Raw genomic sequence first — 25,996 nt, 5'->3', positions numbered from 1 at the left:
ACCCAGCAAAACTGAGTATAATACTTCAGCAGAAAAATAGTCATTCAATGAAATAGAGGACTTTCAAGCATTGTTGATGAAAAGACCAAAGATGAACAGAAAATTTGACTTTCAAACACAAGAATGAAGAGAAGCATGAAAAGAAACAGGAAAGAGAAATCATAAGGAACCTTCTAAAGTTGAACTGTTTATATTCCTATACGGAAAGATAATATTTGCATTTCTTGAGACTTTTCTCAGTATTAGGGCAGTTAGAAGGATTATGTATACACACACATACACACACACACACACACACACATAGACAGGGCACAGGGTGAGTTGAATAGGAAGGGATAATGTCTAAAAAATAAAATTAAGGGGTGAGAGAGGAATATATTGAGAGAAAGAAAAGGGACAAATACAGTGGGGTAAATTATCTCTCACATAAAAGAGGCAAGAAAAAGCTTTTTCAATGAAGAGGAAGAGGGGGGAGGTGAGAGAGAAAGAGTGAACCTTCCTCTCATTGGATTTGGCTTATGGAGGGAATAACATGCACATTCAATTTGGTATGAAAATCCCTTAGACTACAAGAAAGCAGGGGGAAGGGGATAAGTGGGAGGTGGAGGAATGAAAGAAGAGAGGGCAAATAGGAGGATGGGGTAATTATAAGTAAATACTTTTAAGGAGGGATAGAATCAAAAAAGAGAATAGAATAAATGGGGGGGCAGGGTAGGATGGAGGGAAATATAGTTAGTCTTTCACACCATGACTGTTATGGAACTGTTTTGCACAACTACACATGTATAGTCTACATTGAATTGCATGTCTTCTCATTGAGGATGGGTGGGGAGGGAGAAAGGGAGAGAATTTGGAACTCAAAGTTTTAAAAACGAATGTCAAAAATTGTTTTTACATGCAACTAGGAAATAAGACTTACAGGCCATGGCTCATATTAATCTGTCTTGCCCTATAAGAAAATGGAGGAGAATGGGATGAGAGAAGGAAGAGGTGTGATAGAAAGGAGGATAGATTGGGGGAAGGGGTAATCAGAATGATGACCTTTTGGGGAAGCAAAGGGGAAAAGATGGGGAGACAATCTGGAACTCAAAATCCTGTAGAAGTGAATGTTGGAAACTAAAAGTTAATTAATTAATTTTTTTAAAAAGATGAGACCTGTTCTCTAGTGTCTATAATTCTAAGATCTTTTGAATCCTGTTATATGACACTCACAGGTTTGCTAATTTTCAAAATGTTAGCATATGAAAAAAATTATGCTTAATCTTAAAAGTGCACTCAATAAAAGTTAATCTCTCCTTAATGATTTTGGAAGGTACCATAGAATCAACATCGTCATTTGTAATCATTGTGTGCTCATCAGTTAGCCAGGGTACAATTTTGTGCCATAAAAGTCCTGAGTGAGCTTTCTACTTCTTCAGTTTCCAGATGAACTGGAGCTTACAATAACATCTTTCTCTCACCTCAGAAAATAAAATTTTCCTCTTTTTTTTCTGGTTTCTATCAGTGCTTTTTTTTTTTTAATCTAAAACCCTTCACTCAGTCACTACCACATTTAGCCCATTGTTATTATATTCACTTAAATAATTTTCCATTAGAGACCTTGTCAAATTACCTCTAATATCAAAATGAGGTCTACTATTCCATTAACCTTTTCAATAATTTTAGTAAAATTCATGCCACTAGTTATTATTATAGAAGCCGTGATGGATATTCTTTAATAAAAAAGATTTTTTTTGATTTAAACATATTTAAGAAATACATTAATTTGACCTTGACCATCTAATTACATAAATTATCAGGTGGTACCATTGATAATAAGAAATTATTATTATAATTTATATTATACATATTTTTAATATTATATATTTAATTTAATATTATATATATTTATATAATTGTTTTATAATGTCTTGTGATACAGCTGTACTTCTCAAAGGGTGAAAACCACAAAATCCCTTTGGCAGAAATGTTGAAGTAGAAGTACCTTATCTGAAGAGGCTGTGTGACATTGTGGACAGAATACTAAGGTTAGAATTCAGAAGACTTTTCAAGCTGTGTGATCCTGGGCACTTACTTAACCACTCTGTGCCTCAGTTGCCTCATCTATAAATGGAGGATAAAAATAGTGCTGACTTTACAGGCTTGTTGTGAAGGATCAAATTAAATAGCATGTATAAAATGCTTTACAAAGTTCAAAGCACTAAATAGATGTTAGTTTTCATTTTTATTCGACTGGACCAAAAACTTAGAAGGGCTAAAAGGGAAGACATTTCTCCTTTCTGCAAGGTGTGTTGTGCTCCAAAAAGCTGTGAAGGGGGAACTGAGCAGTTAGAGTGCATTTATTCAGAGTAAGGCTCCTGAAATCCAACAGGAACAAAGAATAGCCTCCACTGGGTAATTCACCAGGGACTATTGAAATTAAAAAAAAAGAAAACACCTTAAAGAAACTAATGCAGGAGCAAAGAATTCCGAGCTAAAAGGACCTTTAAAAATTTGAGGTTATCACTTTAAGATTTTTGATCCTCAGTTTCCTCCTCTACAAAATGTGGGTACTTGCACTAGGTGCCTCATTGAGGAACAGTCCAGCACTAAATCCTATGTTCTGTCCCTTTCATTTTATGCAGCCAGAGAAAGTAAGTGACTTTGCCTAAAATCACAATGAAAGGAACAGCTAGGATGGAAACCAGGTGTTCTGCTTAGAGATGCATAGGGTCTTTCTATGATCCCACACTGCCTTCTAGCATAAGGATAAAATCATCCAACTGAATAAGGGTCAATAGCCAGCGAAACGTTTTCCTTTTACTAAGGATTTAGGTCATGTAATAACTACATAAACCAGAGGTGATAGCTTTGGTTCTGGTAAGCCAGATGGCAGATTTTACTTCATCTGGAGGAAAAAGATACCTGAGTAGACTTTTTATGAGGAGATTAAATTTTAATTGTCTGCCTGTTGCATTAATATAGAATAAAGCATTCTTGTTTTTTTTTTTCTCTCTGGACTGAATATTAGTCCTTGTCACTTTCAAATGTCATCATTCTATTGTGATTTTTTTTTCTTTACTGATTGCTCAGGTCCCAAAGGAAATGGATCCCTAGGTGTGTGTGTTTTATAGGTGAGCATAGAGGACATTAACAAGTAGAGTTGTTTACTGAATTCTAACCAGAGACTTATTAGAGTAATGGAATTTTTTCCCCATACCAAATGTGACTTTTGCTGGCATGGGCATAGGATGAGAAATATTTAAAAAATACAAAGTCTTCTTAATGGAAGAGAGAATTTAGATTACTTGAGAAATGAACTCTTTGGGGAAAGGTGCAGAGAGACACAGGCAAATTAATTCTCAACAGATGTGGTGAATCTGTGGCAAAGGCAAAAACAGATTAGGAACCAATGTAATCAAGATAAAGCAAATCAGATCACTGGAGGCAGATCAGCCAAGCTCTTTAAGTCTGGAGGGAAATAAGAAAGGTGCTTGCTTAACAACCACAACCACAGCAAAGAACAACAAAATGTCTTCCCCTAGGCCCTCTCTGACAAATCTCCATCTCCGTTCACCCATCTGCTTTGTTATGTTTTTGCTCTGTGTTCATCAGGTACTATCTGATTTTGTTCATGGGAAAGATAAGAGAATTCAGGATGAAAAAGTAGAGTAAGTTAAATTCATGTGATGCTGTAAAACTTGGGCTATGCCAGCAATGTAGGCATTGTGATAACAGGGAAAAACATACTACTCTGAGGTACAATATCCTGGAAGATTATTGACAAATTTGAATGGGGCATGAAAAGAGTGACATCAGACTCTTTTTTATTAAAAAAAAAACGTCTACTCCTTGTCTTATGCTTAGCTGCACAATAAATCCTTATCAGAGATTTCAGTCTTCCATCTATAGATCTGTAAGTACAAGACATTATTTCTTCTCTCCATGAAATAAATAGAGGGAAGGCAGAGCGGCGAATTCTCCTCTGATTAATATTGCTGGGCATCCACTTCCTTTTCACATTCATTCAGTGTGGGGTTGAAAGAGAAGTATTTTATTTGAAACTGCCTATGGAAAGGGGAGGCTTGGGTGCTGGGGTGGGGGAAGGGAGGTTATTTGACCATTCATTTCAGTTTGAATATTTGTGCCTGTCCAATCCTCTCAAAGCAAAGCTGTAAATCTCAGAACAATAGGTCTGAGTCTGGTCAGAGCTAGACTGCTCAGGCAGACTTAAATGTCTAAGGGAGTGTGGATTGAAAAACAGTCATTCTTGGGTCCTAATGGCCTTTAGTACCCAAGTTAAATTGGCTGCTCAAGCAATAAGGTCCACTGTACAGAAATTGGTTGTTCATATAGAGAAGGAATGCTGAATCACTTGCCCTGTGTGTTTGGTCTAACTTTAATATAGGGTTTAGTTTGAGGGAGAAAAAAAGTTCTCTGACTCTCTTGAATTTTGTGAGTTATTAGTCATAATCTGATTTCATTTGCACTGATTCCCAAGGAAAGAAAGCATCTTGAAGCCAGGTGGTGTTTTCATAACTACAGTAATAAATGGCTGTTCATTTACTTCCAGGTTTGCCACAGTGCCATATACTTGAGGCTGATATGTACTCTGGGTGCCAAATAATAGTGGCTGTTAAAGCAGCTCTATTTCAGTAATCCAGAGGCAGTTTGAGGTAGTAATAGGAAGAACCACCAGCCTGGCAACTACAGATATCTGAATTCTAGTCCTTGTTATGTTACTAAGTAACTAGTTATGGGACCTATAGTTGGTGTGTTCACCCTTCTGGGCTTCAGTTTCCTCATCTGAAAGATGAGGGATCTAGACTTAGTCTGTCCCAGCTGTATCTGAAGGTGCTGTCATATGTGTGTATGTGTGTGTGTGTGTGTGTGTGTGTATGTGTGATGTGAGGAAGATTAATATCCACCCAGAAGTTGTCCCTTCTCTACATCTGTGTGGAGACTTTGTCTAGCTGTCATTTGTGGTCCCCTTGGGGACAAAATGACTTTGATGGCTCCAAGGGAGGCGCTTTCAAAGCCCCATTATTTTGGGTCACTAGGTTGAAATGTAATAAATGACTGCACCTTAGTGGCCTTGAAAAGAAAAGTTAATGCATCTACTTAAAGTGTGTGACTTACAACCAGGAAGAGTCAAGGTCAAATATTGTCACTTTTTCCCCCTATCCTGACGCCAGTCTGAGTCCAAATGAACTCTATAGGATAAGGTGCTGGCCTGCTTAGGGTGTGGTGAAGGGTGGGGGTGGGTGGGGATTGTACACTATTTTCTTGACATTTGCTGCTTCGCTCATGAGATTTCTGCTTCCCAGTTGTAGCATCAATATCAGAAAAGCAGCATCCAAGTTTTTTGTACCACTACATAGATAGTTGAGGATAAGAGGTTAGCAATCTGAGAAAGATGCCCTAGGGTACTACCCCTGGCACATAATTTGGAGGATTACATTCTGTTTTTAGTTCTAAAAAAGCATGACTTACTGGAATACTATCAAGGAAAACTGAAGAAATGCAAAAAAAAAAAAATCTCAAAAATCAGTAGCTGCCAAGCAACAGCTACTGAGTGTATCATGTCCAAAGTCTCACAGACAGGGAGCAGAGCTTCACCTCAAAGATGGTTATGGCATTTATATCATAGCATCTACTGATGGAACAGACCTTAGAAATCTATTCAATCTCCTTATTTTATAGAGACAAGTTGTATAATTAGCTAGTCTATGGTTATATTTCTGGGAAGTAGTAACTCTGGGGATTCAGACCCAGGTTTGGGGACTCCAAATACCCCACTCTTTTCACAACATCCTTTTGCATCTTGACAGTAAAGACCAGAATCAATGGGCAGACTTTGCTTTTGCTGAGTGTGGGAGGACTTGCTTGCTGGTCATGCACCCAGCTTTCCAATCCTATTGATAGTCACAAAGAACAGCATTGTCAATAGCAACCATTGCAAACATAAAAGGCGATGGTATGTTTCTTTCCTGACTGCTATTTATCTTGCCGATGATGTTGTGGAGGAAAGGATGGCTGCTATTCCCTCCACCCCACCTTTTGCTTTTCAGTCTATAGACACTATCATTTACTATTGTTCAAAATCCTTTCATTTCCTTCATCTATTACAGTCTTCTAGTTGTTATTGCTGCTGCTACTGCTGGCCTTTTACTGTGCGCTTTTAATAAGGGTCAGCGAGGACCAGGTGATGAGGAGTTCTGCAGGCAGCCAAATTGGGCAACTTGAGAAATAAGCAATTATTTTCTTATCACAAGCAACAGAACATTTTGGTAATTTCTCTTATGGCTCTGCTTTAATTGCGTTCTTGCTGTACTTTTTGGTTGTTTTAATGTGTTATAATCTCCGTGCCTGAAAGGTTCAAAACATATTTAATATTGGGAAGAGTAAATAAAGACTTGAGGTTTTGATAGGGAGTGAATTCTATTATATAGTCGTGTTATTTTTTTTAAACCATCCCAACCAGAAAAAACATAGATCCAAATCAAGCTCAATATCCATCGGAAGTCCACTCACGGAGCAGGGAGAAAGCTGCAATGTGACTTCATGTGGTAACTTATCAGACAAAGAAGAGCTAGCCAAGTATATCCCTGCTGAGAAATCAACTGGCCCATGTTTGGAGAAATGGACAGAGTGTCTGACCCGACTTTTTAGGGCATGCACAGTCAATAAACACTTGTTGTTCACTTAGGCTTGACCTAGTACTATTGAGGCAACCTAGTTACATTTGCTCCTCAGTTTTCCTCTTATATTTAATGGTTGAACTGGATACAGTTCGTCTTTCACTGTAAAGAGAAAAAAAATATTGAGTAACAAGGTTTCAATGTGTGTCTATAAAGCACAAGATGATGTGGTGGCTTGGATTTTATCAAAGCCCTGGGGTTTGAATTATATAGAACTCATCTGCTTTCATGTGATCTGGGGAAAGCTATGCAAATTCTTTGAATCTCAGTTTTCCTCAATCGTAAAATGAGGCTCAAGACTCATAAACAGATCGTGAAAGACAGGTCAAAGGAGACAGTATGATAGCATGACCAGACTATTATCAAAGACAAAACTCATAAAGTGTCACAAAGATAAAGTTCACAGAGCTTCACGAGTTCTGGAACACACCAGACAAGCACATTTATATTAACATATGTGCATATATGTGTCCGTATCAATCAATATGTGTATATGTAACATATATATATCTCTGTCTTCTATATCTACATCTATATATCTATATTAAACCATTTTAATCATTTTAGAGTACAATGAATATTTTACCTTTCAAAGTCAAATATAAATAATGTAGTGATTATCTCCCCATGTATATCATTTGTGTTATAATTCCCTTCTCTTAATGTATACGATTAAGAATTAATTTCATATATGTAATTCTAAACATGTGGTCACTTACACATCCAATTACATTATGTAATTACGTTCTATGTATTATTTATGGCATACATATACTTACATATATTATTATATTTTATAATTAGAAGCCAATCTTATGAATAATAGTCCATATTTGTATAACACTTCACAGCAACAATGAGCTTTATATATCTCCTTGGCTTCTTTCAATAGTCTAAGATGTAAGTTATCTATATATTGTTATACCCATTTTACAGGAGGGAAGGTTGAGGCTCAGAGAGGTCAGGTGACTTACACAGAGCTATTTAGAGGCAGAGTTTGCAACTCCTATTCAGGTTTTCTCAATGTTAAGTCCAATAATTTATACCACACTATTGAATTCTACTAAACTTCTTACCTTCAACTTTAAAAATTTTCTTCACTTATGTATTTTCTTGCCAGCAAAAAATCCCACCAAGCCCATGCTACCTGTAGAGAAGGTATTCTATTCTACAGAAATCTGGGTAATAAGTACTTTCTGCAGTGTCTGTGTATAAGCAGTCTCACAAAATGCCTCCTATGTTGATAAAATCTTTGTTTTTTTTTTCCTTTGAGAGAGTTCAAGTTGGCTGATTCAGTCAGGTCAAAATTATTTTGTTTTTTAATGTCATGTAAGTGCTATTTAATTTCACAGTCCCTCTCAGAAATGTTTTCATATCTCCCTGGGGGAGGTCCATAATTTTTCCAATGGTGATTTGTGATGTAAAGAAAACTGAAAAACAGCAGGCTCAATCCATTGAAGAAATGTTGATTTTGTTTCTCAGGATATTGTAGGGCTGATGATATTTCCTGATTTTTTTCTAAAGGTCAACACAGATTTCTGCTGCTTATAGAAAATGTCTGTTTTTCCATTGTCCTTTTTCCTTCTACCTGGATGACAAAGATCTGAGACAGGTACCTATTCAGAAGTAAATTGATGGACAGTACATGGGAAAGTTTTACATGTCTTCTAGGCATTCTAAGAGAGTCTTAAGTTAGCAAAGATGTTCAAAATTTTAAAGTATGAAAGATGTTCTACAATCCTGCCAACAATGTTTCCATGCCTCAAAACATTTTCAAAGGTTCCTTTTTGCATTTGCCTTCTGCATGGAATTGTAGAATGAGAATGCAAATATTCCTAAATACCCACCAAATGCTGTGTTTTCTTCACAGATAAGGTAAATTTATTTTTCTTTGGTGGTGAATAAATGCATGCTTCTTTAAAAACTAAAAGCTTCAAGGATTTGTGATTTACTTTACTATAGCTCATAATCATTTCATACTTTCATAAATTACAACATTAGCTGCTGTGGGGGAGAAAAGGGACCAAACAAAAATCATATGTGGTTTTGGGTTCTTTTTGGTAGAGAGCCTCTCTGAACTTTGACACCAGGTCCTTAAGTATGTGAGACACACAGTCTATCACCAGAAAAATTTCTCTTCCATTTCCATTAATGGAAATTAAACATTCTAGAAGTTGAGTTTCATTGGCAGAGACCCCCAGAAACTAGAGTTACATCTGCCTCACAGTGAAGAATTAGAGTTGAGTTGAGTAGAACAATATAGGCCCTTTCTTAGATGTTGGTATTATTATTTTTAATGTATCTTAGACTCTATACTTAATTCAGTATATTATTACCGAATACCTACTCTGTGTTAGGCATAGGCAGGGATAGGGTGTATCTATGTGTTGATAGTTGTAGGCACAGTAATTGGCACATAGGGGTAACAGAGAAGTAGGATATCTATACTCACAGGATTGTAGATTTAGAGCTGGAAGTGACACTAGAGTTCATCTAGTTCAACCTTCTTATTTTACAGGTGAGGAAACTGAGGCCCAAGGTCATATAAATATTAAGTGTTAGAGCTAAGTTTGGAACTCACATCTTCTGGCTTCAAGTAGAGTATTCTTTCAACTTCACTCTACTGTCTTTCTTTATAGTTTGAGAGGCTTAAAGAGAACAGATAGAAAAAAAGTGTAAAGTATAAAGTGTAAAGGTGAGAATCACTGATTAATAATAAAATAATGCTGATAATAACTCAGAAAGCATCTATGACACAAGATAATGAAAAGCATGTAGTAGAGGCTAAAAAGAAGCAATGAAAAAAACAATATCTAAAGTTATAGAAAGGATAATTGAATGAAGATATTTGCTGTTTAAAAGAAACACCAGTCCTTGGCCCCAGTTGATAAAGAAAGAGAAGTGTTAGATAGTACAAGTAGTTTTCGACATAAATAGCTTCTCTGTTGGGAAGAAAAAAATGGAAAAAATACTCAGAGAGTCGATGATTCACAAAATCATTAAATCTCAATATGAGTGGAACTATTTATTTGTACCCTGGTCAATATAAATACAGAAAATCCAGTCTTATTGACATAGATAACCAATTAATCAAATGTAAAAACTATGTGGGATTAAGGCCTTAATTTATGAGGGACAATGTTCAGTAGATAAAAGGGTAAATATTTTATGATTGGCTGAAAGAATCAGACACAGCTCTAGGTCTAGGTATAACATAGTAAACCATTTTAGAATGGGTCATTTCAGCAGGAGGGTATTCAAGTTCTCCTCCTATCTATCTCACCACTCCTTCTCACTCTCCTAAGATTGATCATCATCCATATCACACCCCAGATGTTGTGAGTCCCCCACAATATTGATCTTGGTCCTTTCTCACTAATGATGACTTCTTCAGCTCCCATGGCTTCAGTTATTTCAATACTCCCAGAACTATATATCAAGACATAATCTCTTTCCAGACCTTCAAGATGGCAACACCAATTGCCTATTAAAATTTCAAACTAAATATCCTATAGTCATCTCAATTTCATCATGTCTAAAACAGAACAACTTATATTTCTTCTATAACCTATACCTCTTCCAAACTTTCCTATTTCTTTTGAGTCTGTCACTATCTTTCTAGTCATTCACCATTCAAGTCATCCAAGCTTGTTTACATTAAAGGGGCCATCCTTTGACTCACTTCCTAAAGTAACCTAGTCACTAAATGGGCTCTGCCTCATTCAAAGTGAGAATTTAAAAAGACCTTAGCTTAAAAGGTCTCTCATTGCATCCTGGTCATCATCAGTCATTCTGATCGAAATCTGGCCACTGGATCCAGACAGATCTGAAGGAGAAAATGAGACTGGTGACTTTTCACAGCCTTCCCTCACTCAAATCCAATTCAGCTACAAGTCATGTCATCATCCCCCTGATGTCTTGGTCCTCTTCAAGAATGAAGGGCAAACTACACATATACCCAAGCTTGTAATGTTTTTGAAATCCTAGAACCCTCACTCTATCTCCTTCATATAGCTAATAAGTTGCCATATTGTCTCTTCCTCAGTAGCATTTCTTGCGTCCATCCCCTTCTCTTCACTGACCTGGCCACCACCCCAATTCAGTTCATCACCTTCTACTTGAAATACTGTAATAGCTTTCTATTGGTCTCTCTGCCTCGTCTCTCCCCATTTCAAGTCATAGTTCATAGAGCTGCCAAAGTGATTTTCCTTGAGCACAGGTCTGTACTCAATGAACTCCAGGGGCTCCCTATTGCCTCTGGAGTAAAGTATGTATACCTCTCTTTTAAAGTCCTTTGCAATATGATCTTTCTAGTCCCAATAATACAGGTTGAATTTATGACACTACAGATTATCTCAGGTAGAGTGTGTAATGGAGTTTAGAATAAAAGCAGCAGTACAAATGTCAGATATTTCATAGAAGACAAAATCCTATGACCTGGTAATATGTTCCATGGTCTCATACACAAAGTATGGGTTGCAGAAAAGGTAAAACATTGTTTCTAAAACTAGGTGACACATTTGGTCTCATAAGTAACATAGAAACTTGGTAAATGTCTCCCATGACTTGGTTATGGCTCTAGAAGGAGTATGCCTTATTTAAATGAAATAAAATATTTTTAAGGGGGCTAGGAAATGGATTAATATTGCATATCAAGAAGATATACTCACATGAAGAAATACAGGTACTGGAATGGGAATAAATGTTGGAAAGTATTTGAATTAAGTTTGAGGGAAGAGAAAAAAGAGATAGATTTCAGAGAGTACCTGAACAAAAAGAGTAAATAGAAGAGATTAGGAAAATATATCACAGTTCTGATGCAGAGCAGTGATATACTCTTGATAGGAGACTTCAATTATCTAGGCATCTGTTGGAGCTCTCCCTCTGCCAAAAAAACTGAATAGCTGAATAGTTTTTACTTGCCTTAATGTTAATTTCATCCTTCAAAAGGTGGAAGAAGCCATACAGGATACTGTTATTCTGGATCTGAATCTTGTTAACATGGAAGAACTAGGTGCTGAAGTAGAAATGACTTCCTTGGGAAGAAATGACCACTCTAGCTTAGTATTTGTGATAGACAAAATAACTAGATTTCGTGAGAAAAAAAATCAAAGGGCCCAAAGAAAAGATAGAGAATATCCTTTGGCCCAAAATTGTACAGGGAAGCCCTTGAAATGATGGAGAAACTCTCAAGAATAAATTTGAGAAAATAGAGAAAGAAAAAATTCTAATGAGGAAGAAAGGTATGAGTTGTCTCCCTAAACAAATGAGATCATACAAGTCTAAGCACTGACATGCTTACATTTTTTGAAAGATGCATGTAGAAGATGGAATCAAGGGAAGTAATGAAAGATGAATACAAAACCGTAATACTTCATAGTGTAAGGAATGCTAAAGCTCAGAATAAGCTGAGGTTTTCAGGACAGCAAGGATAGTAAGAATGTTTTTAAACTATATACAGGAAAATAGGATCAAAGAAAGTACGGGACTTCTCACTAAGGAGAATGGGAAGATTAAACAGGATTGTATAAATTTCAGCTGAGGCAGAGAGTTAAATCACTGCCTGAATGTTAGGGATTTCCCTAGCTAGGGGCTCTGAGACATCATGTTTAGGCAGAGTTGCACAAAATTATCACCTTTACTCTTTCTTCCACAGTCATAGAAGACCAGTGGCAAAGCAAAAGTCAAGATAACTGGGATGTACAGGATGACTTTGGTGTCTTTGGTGTCTGGACAAGCTCTATGTGTTCTATAGTTCTATAGTCTTCAACTGCTTTCATGGCCATTGGAATGAGTTGTTCTCATCCACCCATTCTTCCAAAGGAAGACTTCACGTGCTTGGGGTAGACACTCCCTAACTCACCAATGAGTCTGAGGCCAGTTTGTTACCTTCAGCCAGGTTTAGCCCATCTGTTGAGACAGTTTACTGGGGTCTGGCCACTGCATATTATAACTTCTTGGAGCACAGATGAGAACTGAATGCCAGGTAGACATCAAATGTGGATGAGAAGTCCTGAAAAGGTCTCTGAATGCCCTTATAGTAATCCTCCTTGAATGCTCCATATACTCTTTCTGTTTCACAGAAAGTATATAATATAGAAGAGGGATTCAAGTGAACCTGGGGGTCATTAATATTGCCATATAAGATAAAAAAGTGAACACAGGGTGTGGCTTATTAAAATTCTAGCAAGAAAGAGGGTAGGAAGGTGATGGTGACTAATAGAGGAAACCCCAAACCACACCTCAGAGAGAAAACAGGAAAGATCTGGAAAGGATTCAACAAGCAAGAAGGAGGAAGAAGAAAGGACTCTGAATCAGCTAGCCAATTCTACATTCCACAGTAACATGTTAGTCTTTTCTAGAATTGAATGTTAGCCTTAATCTCTGTAGTATCTCCTCTAGATCTACAGACACTTTTCTCTTTCATCGTTCCTTTTCAATTCATAGTAATTTTTATTAGTTTCTCCAGATTCCAATAAGATATATATTTACTAGCCCCTGCTAGAGGTATGGTACTTAATCCCTACAAATGAAAATCAAGGAAGCTTAATAACATTCTTTTTAAACTAGATTTCAAAACTGAAAATGAGATAGATTTTATAGTATAAACTGTATCAGTAACTCACCTTGGGCCTTAAGGTCTGAGAAGCCCAGTTTTTGTTTTTTTTTGCCATGATTTGACATGTTAGTATACATAAGCTTATGTTCAAAAATTGCAAATTGATTTGGCCAATTTAGTCAATCAACTCAGTGAAACTTTCAAACCAGCTGTTTGACTAAATCAGAAAATTCAGTCAAAATGGTCCATCTCATAACTCCATGTGTTAGTTACATAAGATGTCTATGAGCAAGCTATGAAAAGGGATTATATATTATTATTAGAGGGGAAGGTGATTAATGTCTTTAATATTTCAATACTTACAGAACTGATGATTATGATGGTAGAGGCTGGTAGAGAACACAGACTTCTTCACCTTCTGACTTCATGACTCTTGGAATACAGCATACACAAATTGTTATGGTCTCCAACTTCATCACTTTATCAGCAATCTTGTAATGGCCCTCTCTGAATTTAAATAGGCTACTCTTCAGATGATATGAATGCAGTCTGTCAATAATCCAGGCCTTCTCAATGTGGTAAGACTTCACATTGCTTGAGTTCTAGGAGGTAAATTTCAAGATTCCAATGTCATCCCTGTGTCATGATGTGGTATCAAAGGAGAGTTTGAAAGGCAATAATGTCTTTACTAATCACTCTGGAATCAGGATGGAAAAGAATGGAAGAAAAAAGTTAGGCCTTTATTATATTCACCAATCATGGATATACAGATACATTTTTAAACTGAGCTTGACTGTTCTCTGGCTTTATCATTCTTTGAATGTAAAAGGTTATATCTCACTGCCTTCCTTTTTGTCAAGCATACTTTCTCGACCCTTATAAACATGAAAGACAATTTATTTGTCATCTTACTATACACTGTACAGCACAAGTGAAATGACATGAACACAGTCTCTACTTCTCTAGGAAATTATGACAAATCAGATAATACTAACATAGACTTATAAGTAAAGAACATGTCTATAACCAAAGAATAAGAGTAGATCAAGATCCCAACCCTTAAGAAGTCAGTATGGTCCTACCAAATACCAAGACCTTCCCAAAAGGCAAGTCACTTAATTGCTCTCTACCTCAGTTTTGTTCAGCTGTAGAAGTGGAATAAATAATGACACTTATTTCCCAGGATTTCTAAATCAAATGAGATAATAATTTTAAAGTGCTTAGCACAGTTTCTGGAATGTCACAGGTATTTCCTTCCTTCCTTCCTTCCTTCCTTCCTTCCTTCCTTCCTTCCTTCCTTCCTTCCTTCCTTCCTTCCTTCTTCCCTTCTTTCCTATAATTAATGATGTGCTCACAATCCACAATCTACAGTGAAACAATTATCATAAAAAATTAAAAAGCAACCAAACATCCCATCCCAGACATTATTAGTCTCCAGTTTTTCAACTATGGAATTTTGAATAAACCACTTTACCATTCCAGTCCTCAGTTTCCTAATTTGTGAAATGTTGACCTGCAGAATTAAGCTAGATAATAGCTGAGATCCCGTTTGGCTCAAGGTTCTAAGATTTTTGGAACTTCAAGGTTTTCTACTCATTTGCTACTTCTAGTTTCTTAATCTTTTGTTTATAGATCATTTGAAGGACTGGACCTCTGGTTGGTTGACATTTTAAAATACATTGAAGGTATCACAACAGAACACATATTCTAGATCTGGGTAAGAAGGAAAGACTTTTTTACTCCCCTTAAATACTTCATAATTTTGGTACAAGCAACTAGGACAAATCATCATGTAGGGTTTAATCTTCTTAGCTTGAGATTACTCATACTGTATTACATTTGCCAATTTATAAAGGCAGATGTAGCTTTTTGTTCGATGATCTGTCAAAATCCTTCCGTGCAGGCAGAAACCATAAATACCACCTCCAATTTCTGTTTCAGCAACCAGTAAACCTCTAATGTAAAAATTTAATTTTGAAAGTTTGACCCTTTTCACATTACTTATTTTTAATTTTGGATCCAAATATTTATTGCAATATTTCTCAAGATTTATGAGTTCACAAAATGCAAGTATTTCAGAGGTCAGAATTTCAGAGGATCCTTGATTTTATTTTCTTTCTCATACTTCCTGACTAATGTGGCATAGGTTCTTTCATTATAGAATATTGGGTGATGAAAATTTGTACTAAATCAAAGTGCTTCAGGCTAACCAAGTAATTATTCATAGGTAAAATTTCCTTCTTCTATTAAAGGTACACAGCATATTTAGCATGCTGTGGCAGAGAGAATGACAAAGGAACAGAAGGGACCCTATGTTCAGGATTGGATTACCTTTGGAGTAAATGGAATTTGCCCAGTAGCCTATGTATATCCAGCTCATTTTGAATTCATTTACTCACTCCATTCATTCATTCATCATCATTCATACATTCAGTAAGCATTTATTAAGTACCTGCTAGGCATTGCAGGAGATACAATGAAGAATTAGATTTGCTCCTGCCCTCAAAGAACTTACACAAGAATTAACCTGGATTCCTTCAAAAAGACAACCTGACCTTGCTTATGGACAGTGGGTATGGATAAGAATGTCAAGAAGGCAACAACAAAAAAAGAAAGTCCATTTTTATTTGCCATTTTTAGTTTCATAATGAACTAAATTGCTTATTTCTCTTACTGAACTATTGTCATATATGATAATGAAGAAAGAATTGACTTTTTCATCAGAAAACTAGGCTTTCATCTTAGCTTGGCATAGTGACTAGAACTATGCACTCAGAGTCCAGAGGATGTGAGTTCAAATTTCATCTCTTATGCTTATTAGCTCTATGATCATGGTCAAGGTCATGACTCTTGGATCTTCATGGATCTGTGATTTCTCTTCTTTAAAATGGGGTTAAAGTTAGGTGTCGTGTTTGGATTCACAGGGCCAGCTGTTTAACTCTTTTTATCTCAGTTTCCTCATTTGAAGCTCTCTCTACATAAGGGACAATGTAAACTCCTAAAAGATAGGGATTATTTTATTTTTGTCTTGGTATTCCTAGTACCCAGCAGGCTTTCACTTTTTTTTCAGTCTTGATCTATTGTTTCTCCAGTGGAGGAATCCTCCCTGAGATCACTGGCCATTTATCTGTATTTGGTCTTAGAGAATGAGCTGGGGCACTAAGAGCTTTAGTAATATGCCCGAGGTCACACAACTAGTAAGGGTCAGAGATGAGACTTGAACCCAGGTCTTCCAGACTCTAGCTCTAGCATTTTATTTATCATGCTAACTACTAAACATGAAAAGAAGCTACAAATTAATTCTATTTGAGGCAAATTGAATGAAAAATTCTTTCCTGCTCTCAATCTTTGGATCCTCCTGTTTACAAAGAATCCATTTGAATGTGCTGGTAATGTTTAATGTGTTCTCTTTTTTTGCTTGTTTGATGGCTTTTATTTTCTGCTCTCTCGTCATTGATGTTATTTTAAAGACATTGACACAGAACTATTGATATATTTAGGGTCTGTGCCTCATACTGACATTTTTGAAAATAAACCCTTAATGCTTCCAATGATATCAAAAGTAATGACAACTAAAAGAATCAGTCAACAAGTATTTGATTCGGGGCTTACTACTGCAGTCATTTGAGGAGAGAGAGGAAAGAGAGATTAGCTAGAGCTTCTCCATTCTAGAAGCTTTCACTCAGAAGCATTGCTAGGTATTTTGTTCCTGGACAACAGTCATGAAATGGGCCTTAAATAAGGGAGAGGAGTGAAAGGTAGGTGGTAGGGCTCCTGCCTATGGGGAAACAGCTTCCTGTTTTAATGAATTTTCTTTGCTAACTAGGAGCTACTTAAACACCACCTTGCCAGTTACAGAGATGATAGGTAAGGGGACAAAGGGGAGGTCCACTGTCATTCTCCACCCACCCACTACAAAATCTTCACACTTTCTTCTCACTCATCACTATTTCTTTGCAATGATAATGAATGAGTTCTAAGAGAAATATCTGAATGTGAAAAATCAACAAGTAGGAATGTATGTGAAGGGGTAGGAGGAGCTAATGATGAATGAAAGCCATTTATTAATATTGTGCTAGGCTCTAGATATATAAAAATACAAAAACAAGCCCCTCCTTGGCCTCCAGTAACTTAACAGGAAGAGGTCACAATATGGCTAAGTGACAGCAAGTGCAGGGAGTGATTGGAATCATGAGTGGAGCTACAGGACACTTGATTATGACATGCGTTCTGGTAGCAGTGGTCCTTCTGACAACTGTTTTTGTTTTGGACGCCTTTTGAGGGGGCCTAATTTGCTAAAGACGTGGGGAATTATACTTCGTCCATGGTTAAGAAGAGAGGAAACTAAAACTGAATCAGAACAGAATGGGGGAGCTTCAGAGACTTAAAAAATCTCAGATAGATGAGACATGGATAGATGCACGGATACATGGACAGGGAGATCATGGGGAATCCTCAGACACAAATAGACCAGCAATGCATCCATGACATCAGGAGTGGTGACTGTTTATTTCCTTTCCTCAAACCCATTCCTCTGGAGAGATTGAAAAGTTTAAAAGTAAAGGGGCAAACACCAAAAAAGAAGACTTGAATTTTGTTTTTTTAATTTGTAGGCACTTGATCAGGTGACTGAATCCTAGAATGGATTGAAAACAGACATAAAGGAACTGACTTCCTTATTCCCTTCCTATTCTTTGCTTCATCCAGGTTTATGGCCTCTCTGTTCCTTTATTCTGTTAAAGACTGCATCTGATTGATTTAAACTTATTACTCAAAAACACCTATACTTTGCATTTTCTTGACTGCCTTTGTTCCCATTAGCAGGCCTCAGTAGAGCTCTAGGAGCCAGACAGGAGAGACTGAGCTTTCCTAGCACAGAGCTGAGATCTCCAACCTCCAAGCCCTTGTTAAAGGGGATTTTTTTCACTCTCTGAGTGAAGAATCACAATGATGGAATCCTAATAGAGCCTCATCCAGTCCCAATATTCTAACTTCTTTATGGGGCCCACTGAACAGCAGGCATGTCCTGATTTAATGACACAACTTGGCTTTAATCACACACTAGACCTCCAAATTCAATACAGCCCCTGTCTCTAGTTAGCTACAGTCCCCAAATTCAATTCACATATTTGAACAGGTGTGTCCTTGTACTCAACCACAATCACAACATCCATTTAGTCCCAGACAGGACCACAATCCCTGATTATCCATCTTGACCAGACAAGGCCGCAATAGGTAGCAGCATGACCAGGATGTTTGACCACCAACATATAGAAGAGATCCTTCCCCATTACCTAATCTCTTAACAAGCCCCTCTTGCCTTTTTAATATTCATAATTTCTGTTGTCTAATCAATAACATCACACTATAAAATTGCCTTGCTTTACTAAGTTGCTGGTTCCTCTTGGAATCCAGGCAGCTTCTGCGGCATATCAATCCTCAATAATGTCTTTCCTTGGATTAGAGGTGGTCTGACTGAATTCTTTGAGACAGTGCCACCACAACATACCATGAAACCAAAATAACAAGGCATTCATATACTTCATGACTATAATTCCAAGCACAGAATTACAATGAACTTGGGCCTTCAAATCTGCCCCATTGGACCACTAGCCTAATATGGTGTCCCCTAGGGTTACAGGAGGATTGATTTGATTACTGTGTCCAGAGCAAGAGGTGAAAAGCTAGAGATGGGGGGAAGGTTATGTGTGCACAGCAGGGCTGATGTCAAGATGCCCCAAGAGGCCCAAGTTTCATGGTAAATGAGTGGAAGAAAAGTGAAGCGAGGTCTGTGTCTGGTTACAGTATGATCTGAGGCACAGACCACACACAGAGGAATGCCAAATGATTAGGCTGAGTTAGTGGGAGTAAGAGCTTAGAGGTGGTATCACTGACCCAGGGAGAATAGATGAGGACCTGCTTCTTGCATCTGCTATGTTTGGATAAAAGAAGGCAGAACACAGGCCATCACTTTCCTCCTCAGATTCCTTATGAAGTTTCACAATACCACAAGACCTGGACAAAAGAGGGAAAGGATAAGACTCTTCTTAGTGATGATGGAGATGGGGGCTGATTTTGGTGCTAGTATAACCCTCTCTGTTAAGCCCCACAGTGGGTGGAATGAGAACCTGTTTGGCTTACCTGAGGACCCAGTATATCCTTTGGGTTTGGACCACTTCCCCCACCACCTACCTAGTCTATTTATCTTCAACACCAAGGAAAGATCCCAGGTCAAGCCAGGTTAGTCCTAGGATGGACAAAGGGATAGATAGCCAAGAACCCATTCAAGTCTGCTATTTGGTTATGGGGCAACTCTGTGCTTTCTTTCACCCCTGCAACCAGGATGCACACCAAGAAGGAAGTTTCAAGATGCAGAGGCCACCTGTCATTCTGATTCTCATTCTCCTATCCCATTCCTCATTCTAAGGTTCAACCTGACTTGAGAAGTTGGCTTACATTGTGACTTCTTTGGGCCTGTGAAGGAAAAGAGATACTAGATCTAGATCCAGACCACAGTGTAGGAGCAATGATTTTCTCTGGCCTGACTGTACTGTGGACTCACCAAGCATTAACAAGTAATCTTAGTGCAGTACAGAGCAAAAGAGGATATTGTAGGAAGGCAGAATCATGTGTAATTTTCCCATAGCTATTACCCTCCCAGGAAGACTCATAGATACTCTACATATACCTATGGGTTGGGGATGGATTTTATCAAGAGTTTTCTAAATGGGGGCTATTTCTATTCTCATATCCCCTAGGGAAAAGGCACAATTGCCCCCATCCAAGTTAAAGCCCTGCTTTCAGTGGAGAAATATGACAAATAATGTTTTAGATCTGTAAAATATGTATAAAGATTTCATTCTAAGTCACTTGCTTAATAAATATTAAGATGTTCCCAGGTTCTGTAGAGGGGCTAAGGATTAAGAACAAGAAACCCCATAAAATGGGACCAGCACCTGTCCACAGCAAAATTTTACTAGGCTGCAAAATTTTAAGTGCCAGAAGTCCTAACTGCTTTAAACTTATAAATTTTAACTAACTCCTTCTCCTTGCATCCCATCTTCCCTTCGCTGGTTTCCTCCTTCTTGCAAGATTTTGATCTCTACTTTCTTAGCTACTAAGAGCCTGTAGAGTATGGACCCATACTTCATTGAGTATTCAGTCATTTTACTGTTACAGTATCATTCTGCTTCGGAAATATTACTCTAAAATATAGTCTAACCAAGAACTTGGGAAAATGAGACATAATCTTGCTTTTTTTCACTTATGTATTTGCTTCATGATGCAGAAAATAATAAATTGGAGAAAGTGTTTGATTTACCCTCTATCAATAGAGCCTAGGAGGCAGGGAATTTTAACACTTGGCTGTGGACAGAGCTTTGAATGTGGAAAGGATGATCAAAAGGGAGGCTTGATTATTTTTGTGAGCTTTAGTACTTGGTTGCCTCATCCCCTGAATATTTTATCACTGAGAAACTCCTCAAGGAGATGAAACAAAGGTAGAATGAGGTTGTGACTAGTCCCAGCCCATCTTCACTTCTCTGCTCTGTCTTTGACCACTTCCTTCAAATGCTTTTCAGCCATTTTGAAAACCATATCAGAGAATCTTAGAATGAAATTGTGCCTTGGATCCCCACTATCCTGACTAGAAAGTGCCTGTCTCTCATGACTATTTCAGGTAAGCCTCATCCATCCATCCCTCATTTTTCATTACCCATCCCTCCCATTTCTGAAACTATGAATCACAATTAAGTTAACTCTCACAACTTCCTTAAGGCCCTACTCACCATCTCTCTAACTTTTCAACCCAAGCTCTATCCTTTGCAATCTCTCATCAGGATGTTTTGTTTTCTCCATTGAAATCTAAGTTCTTTAAGGGCTTTTCTATTAATATCTCCAGCATTTAATAAGTGTCAAATAGCCACCTAGCGCTAAATAAATTATTTTTCATTCAGTCATTTGAGTCCATTCAAGAGGGTCTCAATTATTGAACTACCAAAAAATCTTTATGATAAGACATGTCAACCTTCAGAGTGCAGTCTAAAAAAGACAAACAGAATTAGGTTGTATTCATTTCTCTCAAAGCAGGCAGTATGTGTCCATGCATGAAGCTTTAGTTTAAAATTGAGCTCCCTTTGGAGTTAGGGTACACAGTTTATATACACTTTTAAAAGAGGTTGGTATCATGCCATTATCATTTCACCACTGGACAGAGAAAATATCTCTATACAAGACCACTCCCAGACATAGGAGACTACTTCCAGTGCTGGGCTATTTAGACAAAAGAATCAGTCTCTACTGAAGCTTGACTAGAACAAAAGGGGCTTCCCTGCTTTAGATTAAATTACTTATAAACTTTGTGGGGGACTCACCAGGATAAGGAATGTCAATGCAATCTCATTATCAGTATTGTCCTTCTAAAGAAAAATTGAACATTTAACTAAATTTAAGTTAAGATTTTGGAAGAAAGGGATTAGGGGAAGCTCTGAATCTCAATATATTTGTTATTAATAATCAATTTTCACTTTCCCCCATCTGATTCTAATGAAAGGCATAGCCTCCTCAATGAATCACTAACTGAAATGGCCAACACTTCATCAAGGGTTTTGGGACTTATGATCTGAGGGGGTAAAAGAGGAGAAATTGATCAATGCTTTGGCAAAACCAAAAGAGGGAGTCCCCTTTGGTAAGTAGACCTGTATTAGCAACCACACCAGCACACAGGATGGGCTGCTAGGACAGGTTCTTTGATCTACTTTTCTAAAGGAAAGACATCTTCAAAGGGGTCAACAATTTTACTTTAATTAAACATATATAAATATTTCTCTAGTTCAGGGGAAAAATCAGCACCCTGAAAGTGGAGAAAATACAATAAAAAAAACAGAGAAATTAAGACAGAGATCCAATAGATCTCCAACTGTCTTGATAATCTTACTAAACACTTAAATATTTACATTTATCATCAGACTGGGCAAGCATCAACATTTGAGTAGCTGAGGGCCTCTACAGCTTCCCAGAGTCCCATCTAGGAAATAAAAAGGTATTTCTCATGAGTGAGCCCCATAAAACAAAATACCAGCCTTATAGAATATGTAACAAACCCCCTGATTGGTTCAGAACCAGAAGGCATAAAACTTATGCAACTCAGCACATCTGTGAATCATCAAGGTTCAAAAGAGATTAATCCTTCAGATGTTTACAATTTAGCATGAGCCTAGGAAACTGAACTCCAGAAAAATAAAAACAAGAAAAAAATCCCACTTTGCATAAGCTTATAAGACCTTACATAAAAGATGCAAAGGGAAGAAGTAAATATTGAATAAAGTTATCCATTTAAGGCACAGAAGTCTCATCTTATACACTTGTCTGTTTCTTGGGAACACCATTTGATGAAGTTCTCTGGTCTGAGTATGGTCTAAACAGTTTCCATTTGACTTTTACACCAGGGGATGTATGTTTTTTAGTTTGGCCAATTGTCACATTGATATATCTAAGAAACTGAAAACCAGAAATACTAGAACCCAGTTTTTGTATGTTGCATTATTCATTGTCCCATTAGGAGAATGAGATTCCATTAAGGAATTAATAAGAGAACACTTTTTATCAGAAGATGGACTCTGATACATAAATGAATTAATTTGAAAGCTGTCAAATTTAACTCCATTTGTAACAAATAATTCAGGGATGGTATACATAAAAACAATCAGTAATCAACTTTAAAACAGTATGCATCAGTAAGTTGTTTATAATAAAACATTTCCAACTTCTAGCCATGTTCAAATAATTAACCCCCAATAAAAATAGATTTTTTAAAGGCATTTACAAGAGAGAAGTCATTCTTCTAAGATAACTAACAGCAACAGGACTGAGATAGTTATGATATTAATTAATAACAGAATCATATCCTGGTTTCATAAGTACTTGCAATGCCATTATGAGAAACTAAAGGTCCCTAACTTACACAGGAATATATAACTAGTAATGTATGTCAAGGCTAAATACTTATTTAGTTGTTTGGAATATAGAAAGGACTCAATCTAATACCTGGATATAGAGTAATTCAGATATGTTCCAGTAGTAACTTAAAAGATAAAGTCAATATTGTGTTCATACTGCTCATGTCACATGATTGTAGAAATCTGTCATAAAAAAAGAATAAGGCTTCCCTAACTTCATGTCAGTTCCAGGTAAAAGTTACGTAGATGACCAATTGCCTGACTGCCAATCCCAGCCAGGTGGGATATTTTTGAATTCATGTGACATTTTGGGGAAATTGAGTCAAGAGAATCTTACCTCAGCTCATGTAAATAATAGTTCTCTCAGCTTTTCCCGTGAGAACACTCCATGCAGTTCAAACATGCTAAATCCCATAGGGTTACTGGTGTCATCGATCATTGGCTCAACAGCATTCCTTAATGATCATACCAGAAGTCAGACTCAGATTAATATCAGTTAATAGTCCCATAAAATCTTGAAGAGCAAGTTCCAATAATCAGAACAGAGGTGGATTTAGCCCTCAAGGATCACATACCCTACATAATAAAAGCATTGAATCGAATCCCACATTGGGAACAGAAAGAGATTCATCACAGAAAAATACTACTGCTCTCATAATTCCTTTAAACAGTGGGAACATCTTTAAAGTGTGCCTTAAGTATTTTGAATACATTTCTACAAATGTTTTAATTCTTGATTAAATAACAAAAATAAGTAAAATCAGATTTCCCATAAAGAAAACACAAGCTCTTAAATTACTACTCTTCATTAACATTACTATCTGTAAGGAAATCCAATTCCTTAAAACAAAAACAAAAGAGGTTCCTGACTTTTACCTCACAATTTAATAGATTTACATTTTTGTTTCTCAAGCTTGTTTACTCTTCTATGTGAGATACTTCAGGAATTAAAACTCATTACATATGACAAGTTCAAATACAAATTTTAACTCTGGCTTAGGTCATGAAAACCCTAAGAAATCAGATAAAAACAGCAAGGTCTTTTTTTATTAATCCCTAGCTTTAGATCTCTAATGTTGTTTCCTTGAGCTGCTGATTCTAATACTTATCTCTCTGAAAACACCCATTTAAGGCCAGTCTGAGGGCACAACAAGCTTAAGAATGAAACTCGGAATTTTACAGTAGTTCTAGATATAACTGTTAGCAATATCAAATTAGTACAACAGATTAGCTTGCAAATGAAAGTTCAGTAGACCTTCAAAAAAAACCACACCATTTTTTTTTTACACATCATTTCTTTGTACAGTGTGGAGCCAAGATGGTGGAGTCAAGGCAGGGACTCAACTGAGCTTTCTCCCAAATCCCTCAAAATGCATGGAAAAATGACTTTAAACAAATTCTAGGACAGCAGAACCCACAAAAAAGACAAAGTGAAAGAAATTTTCAGCCCAAAACAATCTGGAGAGTTGACAGGAAAAGTATATTGCACCAGGCCAATAGAGGAGCACAGTCTAGCTCAAATTACACCATTACAGGTTGGGCCCCAGCAAGCTGAGAGCAAGCCTCAGGGAAATGAATAGCTGGCAGCAGTGGAGGTTTCCAGACTTCTCAAACCACAGGCACCAAAGTCAACTGAGAAGGTTAGCAGGAAAGGTTTGTCCAGGGCAATCCATGCTAGCACAGATCCAGCCTGAGCAAACCAGGGGCAGGCCTCAGGAGTGACTGAATCAGCAGTGGCATTGACAGCAACAGTGGTTGCTTCTGGAGCTCTCAGGACATAGAAGATTAGGGGACCAAACAGAAGGAGATTTCAGGGGTCTCTTTGCTAGCACTGAGGCAGGACTCTGTTGGTTTGCCAATATTTGGATCTGGGTTGCAGCCCTAGATGGCAGTCCTGGGGTGCAGAGGAACACTAACATAGCACAGCTTACAGCAGCAGTGGAGAGGGAACCCTCCTCACAATTCCAGGGCAGACAAAAGTATTTGTGTTTGTTCATAGACCAGAGCACAGGCCATGAGAGGAGTATACAACTCTGCTTAGATCACACCACCTTGGAAGGACTGAAAACTTACAGGTTCCTAGAAGTATCTGAAAAAGCTGCACAGAATCCCTGAAATGAGACAGTTTGCCCTCCACATGAAAAGCTGAGTCCTACTTTAACAAAGAGTCAAATAATGGGCTGGGAAAATGAGTAAACAATGGGAAAAAAACACCATTGGCTATAAAACTTACTTTGGTGAAAAGGAACATCAAAGCACACACTGACAAGACAACAAAGTTGAAGGTTTTGCCTTCAAAGCCTCCAAGAAAAATATGAATTGGTCTACTGGATAAAAAATCTAGGAGAGAAAATTAGACAATTATTGGACTACCTGAAAGCCATGATCAAAAAAAGAACCTAGGTATCATCTTTCAAGAACTTATCAAGGAAAATTGCCCTGATATTCTATAACACAGGGTAAAATAAAAATTGAAATAATCCACCACTCACTTCCTGAAAGAGATGCCAAATTAAAAACTCCCAGGAATATTATAGCCACATTGCAGAGGTCTCAGGTCAAAGAGAAAATATTGCAAGCAGCCAGAAGAACAATCCAAGTATTGTGGAGCCACAATCAGGATAACATAAGATTTAGAAGCTTACACGGTAAAATATTGATGAGGAAGGACTTCTGGGAGCCCAAATGTTAGAGTAAGATGTAAGCTGCTTTCACTCTCCCTTATCCACCTCTAAAAACCCAGAAAATATTACCTGAGGAAAAACCCTAGAGCAGCTGAGCCAGAAGACCGATGGGATATA

The sequence above is a fragment of the Notamacropus eugenii genome, chromosome 6, assembly GCF_028372415.1.
Source record: "Notamacropus eugenii isolate mMacEug1 chromosome 6, mMacEug1.pri_v2, whole genome shotgun sequence".
NCBI classification, from domain to species: Eukaryota; Metazoa; Chordata; class Mammalia; order Diprotodontia; family Macropodidae; genus Notamacropus; species Notamacropus eugenii.
The sequence above is the reverse complement of the archived record's forward strand: the minus strand, read 5'-3'. Positions refer to the sequence as shown.